The sequence below is a fragment of the Ascaphus truei genome, chromosome 3, assembly GCF_040206685.1.
Source record: "Ascaphus truei isolate aAscTru1 chromosome 3, aAscTru1.hap1, whole genome shotgun sequence".
Lineage (NCBI taxonomy): Eukaryota > Metazoa > Chordata > Amphibia > Anura > Ascaphidae > Ascaphus > Ascaphus truei.
Genome location: NC_134485.1, coordinates 119,021,598 through 119,027,397, shown reverse-complemented (window position 1 = coordinate 119,027,397; position 5,800 = coordinate 119,021,598). Strand labels below are relative to the sequence as shown.

Sequence of the window (5,800 nt, the reverse complement as noted above, 5' to 3'; positions counted from 1 at the left end):
AGAGAAGTGTATAAATCATGTGATCTATTTGTATTGCACCCCCTGCGGTCTATGGGTTGACCCAATGCACAGTGTTGGAAATACACAGTAGGTGCATTTTATCTTTGCAAAGCCGTAATTGAAGGGTCTTGACAAAAAGAAAACTGCGAGTGCAGTGCTTGATATCAAATAAACAGTAATTCACAGGTCCGACAATAGAAATGTTGGGGTACAGGACAAATTAAAGGAGCAGCCCCCCCCCCCCCCCCCCCCGCTGAATAAACAGCGCATTGTGTGTTCCTTGGGGCTGGGAGAACTTCGTATGGGGAGAGATAGGGTCTAGGGAGGGATGTAAGAGAACAGGGAAGGAAGGAAAGGGGGGGAGGGGACCAAAAGCGGGGGAAAGAGAGGGGGGAATGGGCAGAGGGGGGAATGGGCAGAGGGGGAGGGGAGGAGAGAGGGAGAAGGAAAGAAAGGGGGGACAAAAGAAAGAGAGGGCATGGAGATAGAGAGAGGGGGGAAGGAGAGGGGGTGAAGGAGGGAGGGGAGGAAAAGGAGAGAGGGGGGGAAGAGAAAGAGGAGGGAACAAAAAAAAGAAAGGGCATGGAGATGGAAAGAGAGGAGGAAGGAAAGGGGGAAAGGAGAGAGAGAGGAAGGAAGGAAAGGGGATATAGAGGGGGAAGGAAAGAGGGGGAGAGGGGAAAGGAAAGGGGGAAGGAGAGAGAGAGCGGATGGAAAGAGAGGGGAAGGAAAGAGAGAGGGGAGATAGAGGGGGAAGGAAAGAGAGGGAAGGAGATAGAGATTGAAGGAAAGAGAGAGGGTAGATAGGGGGAAGGAGAGGGGGGAAGGAGAAAGAGAGGGGGGGAGAGGGGGAAGGAGAGAAAGCGGGAAAGGTGGGAAGAGAGAAATGATGGATGAGAGGGGAGAGTGGGAGAGAAGGGAGGTTGGGGGGGAGAGGGGGATCTAAAGCGGGGGAGAAATAGAGAACGGAGAGAGAGGGGGGTTAGAGAGAGGGGAAGGAGAAAAAGGGAGAGCGAGAAGGAGAAAGAGGGGGAAAGAAAGAGGGAGAGAGGGGGCATAGAGGGGGAGGAGAAAAAGAGACGGGGAAGGAGAAAGAAGGAGGAAGGAACGAGAGGGGGAGGAGGAAGAGAGGGGGAAGGAGAAGGAAAGAGTGGAGGGGAAGGAAAGACAGGGGGAAGGAAAGAGAGGGGAGATAGAGGGGGAAGGAGTGAGGAGTACGGAGAGAGAGGGGGAAGGGAGAGGGGAAGGAAAGAGAGGTAGGGGACGGAAAGAGACAGGGAAGGACAGAGAGAGGGGGAAGGAGAGATTGAAGGGAAGAGAGGGGGAGGAGAGAGAAAGGGGAAGCAGAGAGGGGAGGAGAGGAGAGTTAGAAGGGGAGAGAGAGAAGGAGAAAGAGGAAAGGAAAGAGAGAGAGGGAAGGAAAGAGATGGGAAAGGAGAGAGAGGGAAGGAGAGGGGGAAGGAGAGAGAGATTGAAGAAAAGAGAGAAGGGAGGAAGAGACCGGAGGAGAGAGAGGAGGAGAGAGGGAGAAGGATGAAGAGGGAGAATGAGAAAGAGGAAGAAAGAAAGGGGGTGGAGAGTGGGGAGGGTAAAGTGAGGGGGAAGGAGAGAGAAGGGGAAGGAGAAAAGAGTCTAAAGGAAAGATAGAGGGAAAGAGAGAGAGGAGAAAGAAAGAGAGGAGAGAGAGAGCGGAGGAACGACAGAGAAGGTGAAGGAAATAGAGAGGGGAGATAGAGGGGGAAGAGAGAGGGAAGGAGAAAGAGAGAAGGGGAAGGAAAGAAAGAGAGGGGGAAGGAGAAAAAGAGAGGGGGAAGGAAAGAGAGAGGGGGAGAAGAGGGAGAGGAGAGGGGGGAAGGAGAGAGAGGGGGGGGAGGAAGGAGAGAGAGTGAGAAGGGTGCTACTATAGCGTGCAGTCTACCGGTGATCTGTGGTCCACTTCTGTCAGTTTAACCCTCATGGGCATTCTGTCAGTTTAACCCAAATTTGAATTCCTATAGTCAGTTGATCAGAGACACTCTGATTCCAATTATTCAGCGGGAATGCGAAATTGGTTCAGTGATTCATAGCGACGAGTGGCCTGCATATGGAAATTTAAATGCCATCGGTTACAGGCATTTTACGATGAACCATCAAGAAAATTACGTGGATCCAGTGTCGGGAGCAAACACGCAAGGGATTGAAAGGTTGTGGTTGGATGCCAAAATACGCATTTTGAAGAAAATGAGAGGCGTTCCTAATGAGCTATTTCAATCACACCTTGATCACATTTGCTGGGATGTGCTAAGAAAGGATGCAGAAGATTTGTTTTTACAATTTCTTAAAGACATACGAAGTGTTTATCGTTACAAGCCAATGAGCAATATTGTTGTATAATAAAAACCAATACATACCATATTGTTCCTTTGTTTAGTAGATAAAGTAGACTGCACGCTATAGTAGAACAGTAGAAGTAGACTGCACGCTATATAGTAGTACCGAGGTAAGGAGAGAGGGGGAAAGAGAGAGTGAGTGGTAAAGGTGGGAAGAGAGACAATGGAAGAGAGAGGAGACCTAGAGCAGGGGGAAGAAAGGGGGTGGAGAGGAGAATAGAGAGAGGGGGAAAGGAAAGAAAGGGTGAAGGAAAGAGAGGGGGAAGGAGAAAAAGAGAGGAGAGGGGTGAGATTGGAAGAGACAGGGATACTGAAGAGAGAGAGAGAGAGGGGTGATATTGGAAGAGAGGAGTGAGAGAAAGGACAAGGACACTGGAGGAGAGGATCTGAGTGTGCCCCACTGCCTACCGGCTGCCCTGGAGGCTTGAGGGGTCCTGTTATAGGTCTGGAGAGGGGGCCTGCCAAGCTGCCTTCTGGAAGGTGTAATTGGAGGTGCCTGTCAGGGGAACCTCCCTTCTACCAGTCTACAGCATGCTGCCTGGACAGGCACCTCCAAAGATATCTTCCAGAAGGCCACCTCAGTGGATCAGGCCAGATTAGCTTTGCCTCGGGCCTGGGACGTGAGTCACAGCTGCCCCCCGCCCCACCCCCCCCTTTGCGGTGGCCCTGGTAATACATATTGGAAAAAGCTGCTTGCATCAAACTTTAGAATCTAGGTTGAAGGAGTGGCTCAGTGACCGAGAACAAAAATACTGAATTTGAAGCAGGGGAGCCTTGTTCATAATCCCAGCATCAACATCTTGTGACTTTGGGCAGGTCATTTTATCTCTGTGCTTCAGGCACCATCAATTAGATTATAAACTGTACATGTGCCTGAAAAAAATCTATGTACACCATTGGCACTATACAACCAAAATATGTTTTATTATTTATACAATATTTATGTTTGCAACCAGAAATGTAGAGAAGCGTCCAAATTTTGTTTAAAATAAAAAGTGTACAGTAAGTGTAACAAAAAAGTAGTGGTACTGTGGACCTGTAAATATTTTTTAAAAAAAAGTAGTACTCTTAGGGTACTAGATTTTCAAAAGTAGAAACTGGGACACATGAAAAAAATATTTATTAAACAAATGATATCTTTTAAAGAAATATAAAAATATTTTTATATTTTATACATAAATCTTAAAAAGCACATAAGAAGACATAGAATATATACATTTGAGAGGTCAATTCGTAGACAAGGATGAAAAGAGACAAAAAAAAGCCCCCAGAGAAATATATTGGTTACATGTGAAGCATTATAGTTGAAACATGTAGAGACACATAGCATATATTGCACATTATGGCAGCAAGAAGTAAAAGATTAACTATCTGTACACTATTGTAAATGAGGAACCCTGTTAGGACCTAGCTGAAAATAAATCTAAGAAAAACTAGATAGTAGATAGGTGAATGGAACAGACCTATCTACTATTCCTATGAGGCTATTCATGTCCACAGCTTCCTCTGCGCTTTTGCCCTCTATATACATATAACCCATGGACCCCCACCCGGTCGCAGATCGGGCCCTCTAAGGTGTTCTTGGGTCTGGCTACATGTCTCTGTGTGGTGCATACCTGCTGGCAACAGGAGGGCCTAAGTCTACCGCGATGACATGGGGGACAACAGGACAGGTTACTGGGGTGGATGCCTTCGTTCTCCTTCAATGGTGCAGCGCCTCCATCTGTAGTAAGCCCCAGGGATGCGGGGTGGAATCCCTACCACAGAAATCCGCCTCCCAGGGATTGAGAGATTCCAGTCTCACACAAGTTCTCTTTAAACAGCAGACTCCTTTATTATTCAGTTTCCCACAGCAGCAGACAGGTACAGTTGATTTACAATGCCACCAGCTGTTCTCCTTAGTGATGGTCCCAGCCTCCACTCTGGACTCAGGGCCGTCCAGAGTGGGGCTAGCTCTTCCCTCACCCCCTAAGCAGGGTGAGAGGTATTTGGTCCACCTCACTATATTCTTTCAGCTCTACTCATAAGCTGCTCACTCCACTGCTCCCTAACACTAACTCTTACTCCTGACTGACTGTCAGACTCTCTCTCTAAATAGGAAATGCACTGCTCTTTATGATATCAGCAGGCACCACCCCTGTGTCTCTTGATTGGACACAGGGTCAGGTGACCTACCGCCACCATTCACGGCAAGTGCTTGAAGTGGGGGAAACCCATGATAACTCCTGGCAACCTGCCCTTAGCAGGGATTATACCAGGAGGAGGATAGAACTATAGCCCCATTTCTTACCAGGGCTACACTCTCCCTCAGGTGGAAATCCAGTGGTCCCCACTTGGACCTAATTTGCTGGACCATTCTGCAGGTGAACAATCTGTGAACATACAAACATAATTAGTTAATATTGTGTACACGAGACTGTAACACCCATGATGGTGACATAACAGCGGGAAACTCCCAACATGGAGAACCCTTAACTTCAATAATAATGACGGGGATCAGGCTTCTTCACTTCCGCCCATTGTGATCCACAATCTTAACAAAGAAAGGTTGCACAGGCCCATTCTCCGGTCTGTACAATATGTTATGCATGAATATGTTCCTGCCTGTACTACAAGATTTCATTACAGAACATACAGCTAAACCCCGTTATAACGCGGTCCTCGGGGTCCACCCCGAGACCACCGCGTTACTAACGGGGTCGCGCTAATTTAAAAAAAAAAAAATGGCCGCCGCATCAGTGTTTTTACCCGCGGTCCCGGCTTCCCCCTGCCACCGCGTGACAGGAGATGGGAGGGGGGATTCCCCTCCAGTTCCGGCTCCCCCTGCCACCGCGTGACAGGAGATGGGAGGGGGGATTCCCCTCCGGTCCCGGCTCCCCCTGCCACCGCGTGACAGGAGATGGGAGGGGGGATTCCCCTCCGGTCCGGCTCCCCCTGCCACCGCGTGACAGGAGATGGGAGGGGGGATTCCCCTCCGGTCCGGCTCCCCCTGCCACCGCGTGACAGGAGATGGGAGGGGGGATTCCCCTCCGGTCCGGCTCCCCCTGCCACCGCGTGACAGGAGATGGGAGGGGGGATTTCCCTCCGGTCCGGCTCCCCCTGCCACCGCGTGACAGGAGATGGGAGGGGGGATTCCCCTCCGGTTCCGGCTCCCCCTGCCACCGCGTGACAGGAGATGGGAGGGGGGATTCCCCTCCGGTCCGGCTCCCCCTGCCACCGCGTGACAGGAGATGGGAGGGGGGATTCCCCTCCGGTCCGGCTCCCCCCGCCGCAGCACAGGGCCCTCGCGCCGCAATACAGGGCCCCCTGGCCCTGCCGTAGCGCAGGGTCGTCCTGCCCTCCCCCCCCCCCCCCCATGCCCCCCCGCGCTGCACCGGGCCATCCCACCAGCCCCCGCAGCATCGGGGGCCCCCGCAGCAGCCATCATCCCC

At 50.9% G+C, this 5,800-nt stretch overlaps 1 protein-coding gene across 1 annotated transcript in view; it reads right to left on the bottom strand.

Annotated features, from left to right (window-relative positions):
• Positions 1 to 1,965, bottom strand: part of MPC2 (mitochondrial pyruvate carrier 2) — a 24,665-nt gene extending 22,700 nt beyond the window's left edge. Inside the window, exon 1 of the mRNA XM_075589411.1 lies at positions 1,919 to 1,965. The gene's annotated coding sequence lies outside the window, so the exon portion shown is untranslated. The remainder of the gene's footprint in view (positions 1 to 1,918) is intronic.
• Between the last annotated feature and the right edge of the window lie 3,835 nt (positions 1,966 to 5,800).